The sequence below is a fragment of the Euleptes europaea genome, chromosome 12, assembly GCF_029931775.1.
Source record: "Euleptes europaea isolate rEulEur1 chromosome 12, rEulEur1.hap1, whole genome shotgun sequence".
NCBI lineage: Eukaryota > Metazoa > Chordata > Lepidosauria > Squamata > Sphaerodactylidae > Euleptes > Euleptes europaea.
The window spans coordinates 62430428-62447234 of record NC_079323.1 but is presented as its reverse complement, the minus strand read 5'-3'; the positions used below and the strand labels follow the sequence as shown (position 1 = coordinate 62447234).

The window sequence follows — 16807 nt, the reverse complement described above, 5'->3', positions numbered from 1 at the left end:
GGACCAAACACATTCTGAAGACAGGGTGTCAATCATTAGCATACAGCATTATTTTCTACTTTTGTAATTCAATTTTTGCATTGTTTTTGACATATAATGTCTGACCTCTCTCTGTCTGTCTCTTTTTTTGCATTGTTTCCAGTTTTTGTAATCCTAGTCCCATTGCACTGTCTATGCGATGTCCCATGCTATTCGATTGCATTGTTTTACACTGTGTAACTCTCCTTAAGTCTCAGGAAAAAAGGTGGGTTATAAAGTAAATCAATAAATAAAAATCAAGTGTGTATGAGATCATCATAAGCAATTTAACCCCTTTAGTGGCCAAGAAATGTACCATCATAGTTAAGTCTTGGGTGGTACAGCTGAACCTACTGATAATTTCAAATTCAGCAATTTCATGCTGAAAGTCTTCCTTAGAAACTCCTTTGGTGAAGAATGGTGACTTGAAAAATGGTCAGCAATGGAGGGTCCTAGTAGATTGACCTGCTCTGCCACGTTTCTGAATCTTGCCATTTTCATGACCCTTTCCGCACACTAGAGCTCTTCTGCATGTCTGCCACCCTGTTAATTTTCAGTTTATTTTCTCCCACACCTGGCTTAAATAATGAGGGTTTTCAAGGGAGGGTGCTTTCATCACTGGTGTCATTATAGGACTGGTGTCACAACACACACACCCTTATTTTTGTTTATAAATGACCCTAAGATGTCGATATAATGCTGTAGAGTTGTAATTATAGTTTCAGCAAGTTCCCTGAATTCCCAGGTTTCATTTTTTTTAAAAAAAATAAGTCTCTAACCTTTTCCCTCACGGAGATATAAGGAAAAGGGCATATCTCTGCAAGGGAAGGGCTAGAGAATTACTTTTAAAAAAATGAATGCTGGAAATTCAAAGAACCTGCTGAAACTACCATTGTAACACTACAGCGTTATATCGATATTTTAGGGCCTTTAAAAAAATTGAAAACACATCTGGGGTGAAAGGAAGTTGTTTAACATTGATGACAGTCCAATCCTTGGAAAGTGGGCTGGAGGTGGGTGCGACAAAGAAAACCTATAGAAACATGATGCTCTAGGAAAAAGCCAACTCAAAATAGGCTTCCAGAAAAACATTGAGGTAAAAGTGGTCTCCAAAGAACCAGAAAGAGCTGTTGCCTGAGTGGATAAAGGGGCAGAGTTGGGAATGGGGTTTGTTATGGGGTCTGGTCCCTGGGCTAATATCTCTGTTAGGTGATCCATTGTTGCTGGTAAGCCACTGTTTCAGTCCGAGGGCAGCCTGTAAACAACTAAAGACCTGCTGCCCACGGGCTGTGAAAAAGTCTGCAATGCACTGCAGATCATCAACGATACATTAGTTTTACTTGTGAACTGTGGGTGACAACGTGTAGTTTGGGTACCAGTATGACTTTGTCAGTCTGTTATTCACTTCATGGGATGTGCATCATACTGTTAGAATTAAGATTGCCAGCTCTGGGCTGGGAAATTCCTGGAGATTTGGGGGGCGGAATCTGGGGAGGGTGGAGTTTGGGGAGGTGAGGGACCTTCATGGGGTATAATGCCATAGAGTCCACCTTCCAAAGCAGTCATTTTCTCCAGGGGAACTGATCTCTGAAACCTGGAGATCAGTTGTAACTGGGAGGTCTCCAGCCACCACCTTGAGGTTGGCAACCTTATTTAGAATGTGCGATGGAAATCCTTTAGGTGTGAATACCGGTCCAAGGAACTAGAATAAATGTAATTGTATCACAGCTTGGCTGCAGACAATGGATAATCTAATGAGAGGTTATTCTGACACAGAAATTCAGGCCTGTTTTTCATTTTATTGTTGCATCCTCCTTACTACTAAAACAACAAAAACAACAACACCCAACTGAATAATCAATGTCACATTTTTGTTCCAATTAAAATAAGAACTTCAGTAATTACAAAGGCTCACCTAAGGAAGTTTAACACATCTGACACTCTTTTTTGCCTCATTGTGATTCCTTTATATAAACTGTACTAACCAGCTCATAAAAGATTTGTGGCAAACTGTAGTTGGAACTACATATATACGTGTTATGTTTTTCTATCTATAAGATGTCTCATCTACATGTATATATTACTGGTCTCTAAAACTGTATGCAGTAAATCTGAGGTCTTTTGGTACTCCCATATGTATTTAATGTCTTAAATAATGCATCCAGCATACTTAAATTATTTAAAAGGCCATAAAAGGGGATGTTAGATAACACATGTGCTCCATATTGCTCTGGTATACAACTGCCAACACCACTGAAAAGCTACAGAGTGCTCTTGGAACATCTGAAAAATTATTGGTTTGGTTTCAAACACATACAAACGTCTTTATTTTAATTGTTGTGCAGAAGACCGGCCTAGCTCTGGCAGCTCCCCACCCCCTGCAGTCAGTGCTGCAGACCCTCCCACAGGCCATTCACCCTTGTCCTCCAGCTCTCTCCTAAACCTGCTCCTTTCAACATGAGGAGCAAGACATGCCATGACCTTAAAGGTGCCACATGTGTTGCTGACTTAGTGAGTGGGTGCCCAGTGTGCCTCTTCAAATCCCCTTGTAGTCTGGGAGCTGTGAGGTCCCTTGGGTTCCTGACGATTGTAATATTGAAATCCACTCCTTATTTATTAGCATATCAAAAATAATGGGTGGGTTATCTTCAGAAGGCAAGTCATGGATCACTTACACAGACATATGTAAAGAACAGTAGTTGAACCCCTGCCTACATAGACTGAATCAAGTTTCTAAACAAATATTTATCTTTGGTGTTCTATCAACAGAATGAGACTATCACAGCGGCATGTTTATGTGTGTTGTGGCATGCTGGGTAGACAAGACTAGGCTTTATGAACACATGGAGCTGCCTTATACTGAATCAGACCCTTGGTCCATCAAAGTCAGTATTGTCTACTCAGACCGGCAGTGGCTCTCCAGGGTCTCAGGCAGGGGACTTTCACATCACCTATTTGCCTAGTCCCTTTAACTGGAGATGCCGGGGATTGAACCTGGGACCTTCTGCATGCCAAGCAGATGCTGTACCACTGAGCCACAGCCCCTCTCCTTTCTTAAGTCATCATAGTCTAAATGCACTATTACTGAAAACCCATCCTTTTCCCCTCTGCTCCCTCTTTTGCTATTACTTTCTCGCCCTTTCTCTCTCCTCCTGTTTTTCTCCTCTGTCTTAAAGTCTTTACATTTTAAAAACACACTAAACCATTAACAGCCCATTCCTGAGAATGGGGCTGAAAGTCTTTAGGCGGTGACGTGACCCCGCTGCCAGTGTAAGTGCGTGTAAGCACGTGATTACACGCACTTACGCTGGTGGTGAGGCCAGTTCCGCCGGTGGCCGAGCGCCGCGGGACCTCCCCTCCCCCCTCCACTGGGGTGGCCTCTCTGTGGCGCTGGCCACGGCATAGAGGGGCCACGCAGGTGCAGGGGGGCATTCCGGGGGCATTCTGGGGGGAGGAGATGCCCCTTAGGCAGCTCCCTATCCCGGTTCGGCTGGTTACGCCGGTGGCAGGAACGGTGGTGCTGTGCCTGCTATTTAGTAGGTGCAGCCTCGCTGTTTTCAATGGGGCTTTTAGCCCCGTTGAAAACAAAAAAAGCCTTGAAAAGGCTTTTTTTGTTCCTGCGGCATGCGCGAATCAGCTTAGGAAGAGGCGCCGCTGAATGACAGGGGGTTCTGCAGCCATCTGGCCCCTGTTCACAAGTTACATATACAATCTGTGTACAGTGTACACTTGATTGTTCTTTGTATGTTTGATTGTTTATATCACACATTCAGCATGGACATAAAGTGAATGTGCACTGGCATACAGATGGGATGGGTGTGCATTCACTGCAACATGTAAACAGGGCTTCTGTGAATCCTGGTGTTTTCTTGTGTTTAAATAAACATTCGCATGAACATTTTATTTACATTTGAGTTACGCTGACAGACTGGACTAAAGATAAGGGGTTCTCTGTTTATTACTCAATGAGCCACATTAGAGAAAGCACTGTAGGCACACCCACTTTTTTGCAGTTATGTAGCTCTTGTCTAGCAGGTAAATCTCCACTAGTCTTGTTTCGCAGCATTTTCTTAGATTACATTTTGCATTGTTTATTTTAACAGAGGTCGTTTATTTCAATACACATCCAGCTCCACACTTAAGACCTATCCAAGTGTTCCAGTGCTACAAATCTTTATTTCTATTTTATACCAAAGTACCCTAAAACAGGTTACAATATGACATCATAGATCAAATATCAAACAATTCAATTTCAGAAACACAAATATGTTTATGAAAAAAGCAGCATCTCAAAAGCTCTCCTTCCAAGTCCATCAAAATAACTCAACCACAATAACTCCATTCAACAACTCCAATCACCCTAACCTGGATAGCCCAGGCTATCTCGCTCTCATCAGATCTCAGAAACTAAGCAGGGTTGGCCCTGGTAATTATTTAGATAGGAGACCACCAAGGACTTTCAGGGTCACTATGAAGTGGAAGGCAATGGCAAAACACCTCTTTTAGTCCCTTGGCTTGGAAATTCTACAATTTCACCATAAGCCAGCTGTGACTTGATGGCACTTTACACACACACACATCTCCAGTCATGACTGCTGTGCAATTAGATTACATTTCTATTGCCATAGTCTAACAATGTCCTGCAGGACAGACTGATGGAATATTCAGTGCATGGGAACCAGACATGATTCTCCAGATAATAGTGCGGTGATCCAAATTGAAAATATGGCTTTCAGTCACTGCCAAGTTTTAAAATGTCTAAAGATGAAAAAACTCTGTTTTAATAGAAGTTATATTCTTCTGCCTCACAGAGTCTTGTATGGCAAGTTAGAAGGGCCTACTGAGTTTCAGAGTGCAGCCAGGTTGGTTTGCAGTGGAACAGGTAGATTTGAGTCTAGTAGCACCTTAAAGACCAACAAGCTTCAAGAATCAAAGCTCCCTTCATATCTGACAAAGGAAGCTTTGAATCTCAAAAGCTCAATCCCCCAAAATCTTGGTCGTCTCTAGGGTTGCCAACTCTGGGTTATAAAACACCTGGAGATTTGGGGGGGTGGAGCCTGGGTAGGGTGGAGTTTTGAGAGGGGAGGGAACTCAGCAGGTATAATACCATAGAGACTAGGGGTATGCATTCAGCTAAAGCCAAATCAGAACACCCCCACACCCCGAAAAATACCTTTTTAGTATTTGGAGAGGGCGTTACCGGTAAAAAAAAATGGTGACAATAAAAAGGATAAAAAATAAAAAGGATCCAAAAAAGTGGATCCCAAATAATGTCAATTTTTTTGGTCATTATTCAGGGCGGTTTGGCCCCAGCGCTATTTTACCTTCCCCTCTTGCTTACCTGCTGGCTGAGTCAGATTGCTGAAGTCCGGAGAAGGCGGGCAGCAGAGATCTAACCCAGATCCACCCACGCTCTCCACAGTCCGGAGAGGGCAGACGGCAGGGATCTGAACTATTGGCCCCTTCCAAAGTCCACAGGGACTTTGGAGGGGGGCAGGTGGTGCAGAACTGACCGCTGGGCTACTTGGAGCCCAGCGTTCAGCCCTGTGTGGCCGTATTTTTTGGGTTCAGGTTTACTAAAAAAAAAAAACACCAAAAATATTATTATTATTTTTTAGTGTAAAGTATTTTTTATTGTTTAATGAGCCTGGCAGTTATTTAAACCACGATGCCATACTGCTTCAGGAAAACTGTGTATTTTGTGATCTTGCCCCCCACATTTTTCTCAGCCTGCTTTCGGAGTTTCATCAGCTGCTTCTTCTTGGCATAGTGCAGCTTGGCCTTCTCCTTACTTTTCTCCTCCAGGGTGGCTGTGATGGCCTGGTACTTCCAGCCCATCTTGTGGGCAAGGCGGCCCAAGAAAGCAAACTTGAGAGTGGGCTTGAGGCGAACTACTTTCAAGGCAGCCGGCACCACCATCCTCTTGCGCTTATTGTAGGGAGGAGGAATGCCATCAAAAACCTTCAGCCTCTCCAAGGCAGCCTGACCACATTTGGTCTTGTGTGGGAGCATTCCTCGCACTGTTCTCCAGAAGATTCGGCTGGGGGCACAGAAGTGGTATGGGCCCTGGGAGGGGTTGGTGTTCATACGCTTGTGCAGAAAAGAAAGGTATTTCAGTTTGTTGTGGTAGAAGTTGCCGGAGATGTTGATCCCTTCACATCACATGACTACAACCTTGCATCCCAGCAAGACTTGCTTAGCCACAATCACTGCCAGGTGACCCAACAGGTGGCCATGTCCATCAATCACCAAGACCTTCGGCTCCGCCATGGCTGCTTCTCGGTGGCCGCACGGGAAAGAGCTAAACCCCCCAAAAAATTCTTATTCAAAAAAACCAAATTGCTTGTATTTGGATTTTTCGGCTTTTTGAAGATTTCTGGGTTTATTAAACCCAAACCTGGAAAATACGGGGGGGGGGAGGTGCACAGCCCTAATAGAGATCACCTGCCAAAGCAGCCATTTTCTCCAGGGGAACAGATCTCTGTCTTCTGAAGCTCTGTTGTACTACTAGGAGATCTCCAGGCCACACCTGGAGGTTGGCAACCCTATTAGTCTATAAGATGCTACTGGACTCAAATCTAGCTGACAAAAGTATGCGCCTACTCATAGCAAATATGATGTTTCAGATCTCCTAGAAACTGTTTGCAGCTGGGGGGGAAGGGGCTCTAGGACCTTCAGGAATAGACTGGGCTGCAGCACAAGGAGGCTATAGTTCAAGAAGATAATCACAGACCCAGTTAAGATTGCCAATTCCAGGCTGGAAAATTCAAGGTTGGGAAATACCTGGGGATTTGGGGGTGGAGCATGGGGAGGGCAGAGTTTTGGTAAGGAAGGAAGCTCAACAGGGACATGATGCCATAGAAGCCACCCTCTGAAGCTGCCTTTTTCTCCAGGGGACCTGATCTCTGTAGCCTAGAGATCAGTTTTAATTCTGGTAGAACTCAGACCTACAAATGCTTCTCTTGTACAAGTAGGAGAGCCTTCTGCTCAGATGATGGCAACGTAGGATCCAGAGACTTTTGGACACCCATTTTGCTCATCAGCAATTTTCTCATCAGCTTAATAGGTCCATTTACAAAAGTGTTGGATTTTACTTCCCACTTACTGCTTTAATTTTCCCTATAATTACTTGCCTAATAATTTTTATGTGATGAATTAATTAGGGCAGAATAAAATCTTCCTACCTAGCAAGCTTAATTTGTGATGATTGTTTAAATTGTGGTTCCCTATCTATTATCACCTGCTTGTAGGGGGGAAAAAAACACTGCCTCTACAAAGCAACTTGAGATCCCTTGTATACTGTCTTCTGGAAAGGCAGAATATAATAAAAAGTTTTAAGAGCTAAATAGTAATGCAAAGAACAGAAATATATGTTTAAGCATCCATTTTTATTCCAAAAAATACCTTTGCACTTCAAAAATTTTTTGGGGGGGTTAATAATAATAATAATTTATTATTAGGTCTATGACAGCAGTCTTGGACCAAGGGAGGAGGAAAGGAAAGGAAGGGAAGATGAGGGAGGGTAGGAAGCATAATACATAGTAAACATAATAAGGATAATACAATCTTAACAGTGCTAAAAATTAGGCGTCAGCCCAATAAGTAAAATTCCTAGCTAAAATAACGGGGCGGAGCGAACTGACTAAAAGTTGCCAGAGGAAGGCTTTGGGAGTTCTTTCTTCTTAAGAGCAGCCACTCTGGTCAAAAAGGGGCAACATTCAATGTGGCTGCACCATTGATTGAGTCGCCAAGCAAAAAAGGCAACACCCAGGCATGTGGAGGGAGGTTCAAGCTGGTGAGGATTGGAGCAATAAGAGCATCTCTGTCTTGAGACCAGCGAGGACAGCAGAGCATCAGATGGTCCAACGTTTCAATTTCGTCCATGTTACATGGGCAGAGACGGTCCGGAAAAGGTATCCCAGTATATCTGCCCAACATGACCATGGATGGAAAAGCATTTAAACGTGCTAAAAGGAGAGCCCAACGATGTGAGAAGATTGAAACAGTAAAGTGGAACTCTGGAAGCTTCTCTGGTGGAGGGAGTCCCAAGACCAGACCGGAGCAAGTATGTCTGGCCCTCCCAACCGTACTGGCCCAACCTAACTCCTTCAATCTCTTTAAGATTGCCGCTAAATGAGATGGAACCAGGTTGTCAGAGGGAGTAGAGATTGGGAGTCCCAGTACTTTTAGTTTTTCCGCTAACAGATTCAGCCAGGGGCTGGGGGCCAGGTCCTTAAGAGTAAGATGGAGAAACCCCACCTGGGACAGGAGATTGTCGTCAGGCAACTTAAACCTAAGCTTAATTGCTCTCCTCCACGCACGTGCCTCAAGCGAGGGTTGGGCCAGTTCCATACGGAGGGCAGGCCCAGCAACACACGTCGGAGTTCCAGTAATTCTCCTGAGAAAATTGTTCAAAAGGCAGTCTCATCCACGCCGGAAATCCAAATGTCTGCTCCATACAGAATCTGGGAAACTACCTTCGCGTTGATGCCATCAATGGCAGACGGGATGTGCTTGGTCCCCTTAGTTCGAAAAAAACTTCTCTACCATTACAGTGGTGGATCTTGCTGTCTTCTTCACATGGTCCAGATGGGCAGACCAAGACAGGTTGTAACTGAAGACAATGCCCAAGTAGCAGAAGGTGGAAACCCATTCGAGTTGTCCGCTTTTGACCTTGAAAAAGTGGGAGCCTCTTGGTGGCAGAAAAGCGAAACACCTTTGATTTGACGTAATTCACAGTGAGTGCTTCTTGATCACAATATTCCAAGAAGAGATTGATAGTGGACCTCAGCCCCACTTCTGATGTCGCCAACAAAACTGCATCGTCTGCATATAATAAAAGTGGTATGGGCTGACCAAAATTTTATTTTGTCATATATTGATGATTAGGTGCAAACGCAAAGAGTAAACCAAAAAACTGGGGAATCTAATGGAAGACTTAATTTCAAAATGCCATGAGAAACTAATGTTCTGCATTGCATTGCAACTGTATAGAGAACATCTTAATGAGGCAACATTAATGTCAATGCTACAAAAGCTATTTTATTTTTAAAAATTATTATAATTCACAAAAACTAGATAATTTCTCATACAGAAAAAAAATGAAAAATCACATTTCATTTATCCATGACAGAAACAGAATAAATAGGAAACATAAAGAAAACTGGTTTCAAAATAAATGTGTTTCTGTTTATAGGAGGCCAGCCACTGTCATTACATAGAGGGAACCACCAGATATCTTGTGGAGACCTCAGATTTACTGTGCTTCTGCTCAGTCGGCTCAGACTTCTGGTTTATATTTTGTTTGTTTTGATTTCCTTTATAGAAGAAACTGAACTCGGGTTGCTTTTGTCTTAGCGCCGGGATGTAATTGCTTTCCCTGGGATGCTTGTACTTTGTGCTGTTGCCCTGGAGCCCAAGATTTTGGATGCTGACTCTTCTTTTGTTGTGTTTTGGGATACCTATGCTGCCTCCTGACATGCTGGGCATGGAACTGAGGATCTTGGGTCTCAGGCTGCTTAGGCTGATGAGATGGCTTCTTAGCATAGGTATGCTGACCGCTAGCCTGCCACTTCTGGAAGTACACCTTCCTGGTGTAGTAATGTTCGCCAGTTGATTGCTTGGCTTGAGGGTTCATCTTCCTCCTGTGTTGCCAATGAACTGTGGGTTTCAGAATCTTTGAAGAGATTACTCTGGATTGCAGTTGAGGGATCCTCCTGGATTGATTTACAGTGTGCTTTTGTGAGTGCTGATTAAAATGATGCAAAGGTGGCAGAGGGGAGATGCACTGAAGAGACTGTGATGAATTAGAAAAATGTGGTGTGATCTGTGCAAGAAAAGGAAGTAGAGTATGACAAGCATGTAAGATGCATAATCTGGTGTAGAAATCCAGGATTTCCAGGCTACATCAAAGACTCACAGGTGGGTGAGCACTAGAACTAAGGTAATTGTAAGCATTGCTGTGGTTCTAGGAATTCTGAGCCATTTCAGGCTGTCACAACAATGCAGTGATATGTGTTGGGGGCACTTTCTGCATACAGTTTTACATGGGGCTTCTACTCGACGTGGTTAGAAAAAATGTTTGCTTTTCCAGAGATTTCATTCACAAAGCAATTACATTCAGCAGGTGTACAATTTATGTTTATTTCAGCCTGCTTTTACATAAATATAGTCTTCATATTGAATGCTGTCCTCAACTTAAGTCTGTCTTCTGAAGCCTCAGTACCATTTCCTCTGTCTTATTTTTATTTTGGTTTGTCTTCATTCCTGTGTTTTTCAGGAGTTTGGTTTCATGTAACTGAAATTACCCCTCCTTGACAACGTTATGGCTCTGACATGATATAGGAAGGATTTCAACAAATAGTGTTTGTAGTATGCAGAAACATGGGTAAATATGTCCACTGGTTAAGAAAACCATGTATGAAACAGGACTGCTCATGCATTGAACGTGTGCAATCTAAATTCCTTAGACCTGCCCTGCAATTGCCAAGATGTGTTCCAAATGCTCTGATTTGTTTAGAAACTGGCATGATGAAGATGGAGGCAAGGATTGTCCTGTCCTCGATCTCTCTCTGGCTGAAAATTAACTTCAACTCTAATGGTCTTCTCCCACTGATCCTATGTGACTCCTTTAGATCCAGATGGGTGACAGCCGTAGATGTCAAATTAAACAACTTGGGTTTTACACCCCAAGCTTTACTTCAGTTAGGGTGGGAACAAACTAAGTTAATTATATCCCAAAGGATCAAAGACATCGAGAGACAAACAGATGTAGCAAGGGCATCTCTATTCACTGCACCCTTCCATACTAAATACATCCTAGCACCAGCAGCCTAGCTCCACTATTTAGAGATAAATAATTATAGAAGGGCCTTTACCCTGGCCAGATGTGCAGCCGTACCATCTGCTTTGCTTGAGGGGAAATATAAGAAGACACCCTGGGAAGAGAGATTCTGCCCCTGCAAATCAGGGGACTTAGAAACTGTTGAGCATGCCCTCCTGAACTGCAATTTCTATACATTACCCTGTTCGAAGTTTATTGAGCCCCTCTTATCGAGATTGAGACCTGACAGGGCAGTTGAAAGGTTTGAGATGCTCCTACAAGGGGGTATTCCTTCAACCACTCTTCAGGTAGCGAAATTTTGTTTAGCAGCAATGAAAATTCGTCGCCTTAGAACAGCGCAATTGACAGATGCATCCCAGCTGTAATTCCTTTTTTAAATGTTTTAAAAATGTTTAAAGACTCGGGCTGTAATTCTTTGATTGTAAGAAATTATTAGTCCATGCTTTCCGTTTTATCATGTTTTGACTGGCTAAGTGCCGCACATAAATTATCTAATTATCTATCTATCCTTATTTAGTCACATAAGACCTATGTCAGGGCATTATATTGCTCAAGTATATCTTTTGGGATTTCATGAAGAGATTTCATTCATATAATGTATTTCTCTTTTCAGTACTGATGGGCAGAATATCATATTTCTGCTCCAGAATAAAACTCTCTGCCCTTGATTTTGTTTAATATCTGCTTCTTCCTTCCACTCAGGAATCAATTTCAGTTTCCACAAAAATAAGAACCTGGCAGGTTCTTCTTAAATTTCAGCTGCTTCAGAAGCCTTCCTTAACTTTGTAGGCTCTGTCAAACACACACTCATGCTTCCATCACTGACTTCAAAATGATGCCATGATGGTTTAGAAGGTACCTGTATATACACAATATGGTCTAGAGCAGGCTTGTAGCAGAACCATGCAGATTCCAGTTGGTCTTGTGACTTAATGCAGTTTTACCATGGACAGGAGAATAAAAATATTCTAGTAGCCGCTCTACTTCTCAATTTAATATATTGCATCCTAATAGTAAAACAGCAAATTACCTGGCAAATGTTGATGAGATCATCAAAACATTTCACATTAAATGTACTTGAAATGTGATTGGCAGGCAAACACTGTGTCAGGAAGACTAAAATTCAGGTGCATCCAGTCATGCATCAGATAGTTAATTTGGTCAACTGAAGGTTCAAGGAAAAGAAAGTAATCTCCAAATGTGGTTTTATTTTTTTGGTCTTGGAATAATCTAGCAATGGCAGGCCCAAACACTGCAAAACTGCAATGGGTTTTAGCTAATGTTGTTCGTAGAATACCGGAATTGTCATAAATAGCAAAAATGAGGGGGCCCACAGCGCAGTTGGAGCCTTGTAACTGATATTGGTAGGGTTTTCCTTGGAATGTTGCCCCAAAATGCCCTCCTCTCAGATGCTTGCCGTTCAGATTTCATAAATGATCGGTGAATATTATAATCACAGTCAAGGTTGTCCGTGAAAAGTAATTTACGATATAATTTATTGTCAGTAATTGACAAATAATAAATTTGTTGGACTCATATCTGAAGCAGATGGTAGAATTTCTTTTTTAAAAGTCCAACAAGTGCTAAACATTTCCAATTTTTTTTCAGTGTGACAACATATTTTCAAGGCATGTCTTGTTCAGCAGTTGGCACTAACATAAGTTTAGGTCAGAAGCTATATCAGGAGAGTCCTTAATAAACTATAAGATCAGTTGGTTGATGAAAATAATCCTTTTTTACTCAAGTACACATTATCGCATAAGTAATATATTTCTTTTCATGGTGACAACTTCTCAGACTGAAAGAATTCAAGCCTCACTCCCAGATTGACCTGAGAAGTGTTGATCCCACCATGCCGCATTCTGCTTGACCCAGAATGGACTGGTGTAATCCAGAAGAAAATCGAGAGAGAATGTGCTGGGCATGGTGTGAATACTTACTCTATGTCCCTCAGCATTCATATTGGACTGCAACCTAAATCAGTTTGACCAAACTGAAGATCAGTTAGGTTTTAAAAAACTCCCAATATATCTCAGGAGTTGGAAAGAAAACAAAGGAACCAAATAGAACAAAATTTTGTTTTAGGCTATGTGGGGTGGGGGGTGGGGGCAATGCAGTTCAAGGGAAAGGGCTGTGACTCAGTGGCAGCACCCCTGCTTTGCATGTGAAAGATCCCAGTTTCAATCCCTGGCATCTCTAGTTATAAGGATCAGGTAGTAGGTGATGTGAAAGACTTCTACTTAAGAGCCTGGAGGTAACTTCATGAGTTTATATGCGTAAACAAGCCAACAAACTAAACATAAAAACAGAACTTTGCTTGCTCCTCCAGACATCACAGGCAATTGAGATCACACAAAATTTCCAAAACATTGAAAAGTATAAGAGGATAAAATACTAATATTTATAAAGCAGTTAAACAACACTGTTTTCATGAGTCCTGGGATACCTGAGAGAAAAGTAGGTATATAAATGTAATATACCAACTGTCATCATGGTGCTTACAAATAGGCAAAAACATCATGCATCATTTACCCCTGGCCCAGAAATTGGAGTCAGGGTAAATCTGAGGTCATGAAGACACCTGCAGGAAAACAGTATGTTTTTAAAGCTTGATTTACTTGTTGATGAATTACAGCATTGCCAAGATAGCACTTCTTGGTAACTTATACCTTCCTCTGGTAAAAAGCACCTAGACTTACAGAGTAGGTCATTATGAAATTGATCTGCTTCACTCTTTCTGATGCTTTATTGTTCTCACAGTTGCCTGACTCTTTCAATCAAGAGACAGCCAACAGTTGAGGTGACTTTGATCTTTTCTTTCAATACTAATTGTTCTCAGCTCCAAATTAAATAGCCTAAAAAAGATGTCCATTCTAAGAGACACCATCTAAGAGCTAACACAGCTAACCTCTTCTGTTACCTTGAAAGGGAAAGTAATATCAGAAGACTCATTTGTTCATCAGATCCACAAACAAAGGGAGAAAAACGGGGCTCTTGTCACCAAGGTCTGGTTAGTCACAAGATTAGGTCCCTAGCACTTTTGTTTTACTCACTATAACAAATTACGGAGACTCTCTGAGATACCTTAGAACGAGGAAATTAAGTTCTGTTCTGCTTATTAGGTGATTATCTGAATAAGGTAGCATACCACTTCTTTGGAAGGGGTGGATTCTAAGAGCATAGTCACTGAAAGGCACTGACCTGCTTCAGGGGAACAGAGGAGGAGGAGTGAAAGGGGGCGGTTGGGTGAGAACGACAGGAGGGGGGAGAGTGAGTCCTGAAACTAGCCATGAGTATCAGTTTCTCTCTCTGCATTTGCAAGTCAAACAATCACATAGGGGGAGGGGAATAATGCATATGCCAAGGTACTTTTTAAAGCTAGCGATCTAGCAATCTATAGCTAGAGCCTGTGGGTGAACAAAAAAGGGGGGCAAGCCACGTAAAAACGATGACATCAGTGACCCCTCCCCTATTAGTTCCGAAGCTCTGGTGATGCATAAAGTACTCAGGAATTTCTTCGGGTAGAAAGCCCCCCCATGCTCAGGGCTTGTAAAATTCGGGGCAGAAAACCATGTGTCTGCAGAGCGGCAAATCCATTAAAGCATAAATGTGTCATGTTAATACCTATGCTTTGCTTTTGTTTTGTCAGGAGCTTACATTATGGCAGCTATCTATCTCCTTCTTTATTGTCCTACTAGTCAGGCTGGAGCCCAGGAGGGTTCGCCTGCCGCTTGGATGGGAGCTGAGAAGCTCTCCGAGTGACCTATTATCCTGGATTCCTCTCGGAAGGATCCCACCCTGTTACAGGACATAGTCGCTGAACTCTTCAGGACTACCCTAGAGGTTTGCCGCTTGAGGGGACTGGTACAGGAACAGTGGCAATCTCTTAAAGGGACTCTCTGGATGTTGACGTCGGAGGATACTGATACTCGTTTAGATCTTCAAGACTTGGATCAATTACTGGACAATGCCCGATTGGCAACTGAGGATTTACAAGTACTAACTGGACTTTTGGATACTCTTATTTCTCGAGAAACTCTTTCCTCTAGTTCTACCATGGCGGGAGCCCCGCCGGAGGGTTTTTCCCTGATCCCGGATGCAGCCAGTTGTCAGGCTGAGGCCAAGCGAGTCGCTATTAGCACCGCTCTTCTCCTTGTGGAATGTACAAAGGACACCCCGGTAGCCACCTTGGCTCAAGTTTTCACCTCGACTTTTGGAGCCGAGGCACCCGCACTGGCGGTTCGAGTACAACCTCTGCTGGGCGGGGAACCCGACCCCATACTCTCACTCCTGGAGACGGAACTTTTGCCGCGCATTACGGCGGAGGCTGCCCTAAGACTTGAGAATGCCAAAGTTCTTGCGGATCAGAAAGCCGCCGAAGCGGCTAAGGTCGCAAGAGAGAGAGAAGCTGCTGAAGCAGCCAGGGCGGCCGCAGCAAGAGCTAGGGATCGGGCGAACATGGACACGTGCCCCAAGGACAATGTACAAGGGCTATCAGGTCTGTCTTTTTCCCCGGCATTTGTCCCGTCGCGCGCGACCCAACGCGCACGCCGTTTGGCTGACCGACGTCGAGACTCAGGAGAGTCTGAAGATGAGGATCTATATGGGGATAGCTCTCAATGGGCCACAAGCTTCCGGACCAGTAAACCTCATCTTACTGGTGGCCCAAGTGAGGAGGTTCACCTCTTACGAGCCCAGAATCGGGAGCTCTCCGACCGTGTTGATCAACTCCAGGAACTAATGGAACGTATGCTTCAGGAGAACAGGCAATTACAACAAACCCTGATAGCCCAGAGACAGCCCGTTCCGATACCGGGCCAGGGGGTACCCATACAGCCACCCCAACCACCCGCTAATGTGCCTGTTCCACCCTTGCCTCCTGGAGCTCCTGTTGTTCCTCCGCCCGGACCACCCGTGCAACCGGGCCAACCTGCGCCCGGCCCTTGGAAGCAACTCAAATTGAGGACTACGTATGACGGATCTCTCGAGACTTTGCCTTGTTTCTTGCATCAAGTGGACAGTTATATGCGAGAACAAGGACAACTTTTCCCCACGGAAGATAGCCGGGTGCGTTATGTAGCTTCCCTTCTGACAGGTAAAGCAGCTGATTGGATGGTCCTCCAGTTTGACACCCGCTCTCGAGCTATTCGTTCCCTCAACAACTTCATGACTGCTCTAAGAAGGAGGTTTGAAGACCCCTTCCTGGGGGAAAGAGCCAAAACGGAACTCTTACAACTCAAACAAGGCTCCGCTACAGTTCGAGAGTTTGCCGATGAATTTCAACGACTGGCAAGCAAAATTGTAGGCTGGCCCGAAACCACTCTAATCCATCATTTCAGGGAAGCCTTGCACCCTGACGTTCTGAACTGGTCATATATGCGGGGCGATCCCGATACCCTTGAAGACTGGATTCTATTGGCCGAGGAAGTGGAAAGCCGCCGACGCTTTATTTCCCTAGTCCGTCAAAAGCACAAGGAAAAAGGCACCCAAAAACCGCAATCTGCGCACCACCGCACGTAAGCACTACCCCCATAGCGGGTCCTCAGACTACTATAGCCGGGGGGGGGGTTCCCGCCAAGGTTCCCATCTCCGAATCCTTTTTAAATACCCTTCGGAACCACTGCCTCTCTGAACGCTCCACTCACACCCTACCCCCTGGGGTAATAGAACAAGGAGGCTCATGGTACAAAGACTCTAAATTGTATGTACCCAAGGCACTTCGAAAAGAAGTCTTACACTTAGCTCATGGAGTAAAAACAGCTGGACACTTTGGATTCCTAAAAACTCTCCACTTATTGCGCAGACAATTTTGGTGGGGGGGAATGCGTTCCGACATTGACTCTTTTATTCGCAGCTGCCCTGTTTGCGCCACAGTGAAGCGATCACAAGGCAAACCCCCGGGGCTACTGCAACCTCTAGAAACACCCACCAAACCATGGGAAGTGA

The 16807-nt window shown here is 43.8% G+C and overlaps 1 protein-coding gene and 1 pseudogene across 1 annotated transcript in view; both read right to left on the bottom strand.

The window, feature by feature from the left end:
• The window catches only part of IGSF5 (immunoglobulin superfamily member 5), a 49900-nt gene that overhangs the window by 1160 nt on the left and 31933 nt on the right, over positions 1-16807 (bottom strand). The window lies entirely within an intron of this gene.
• LOC130485185 (60S ribosomal protein L13a-like) lies at positions 5653-6313 on the bottom strand (annotated as a pseudogene).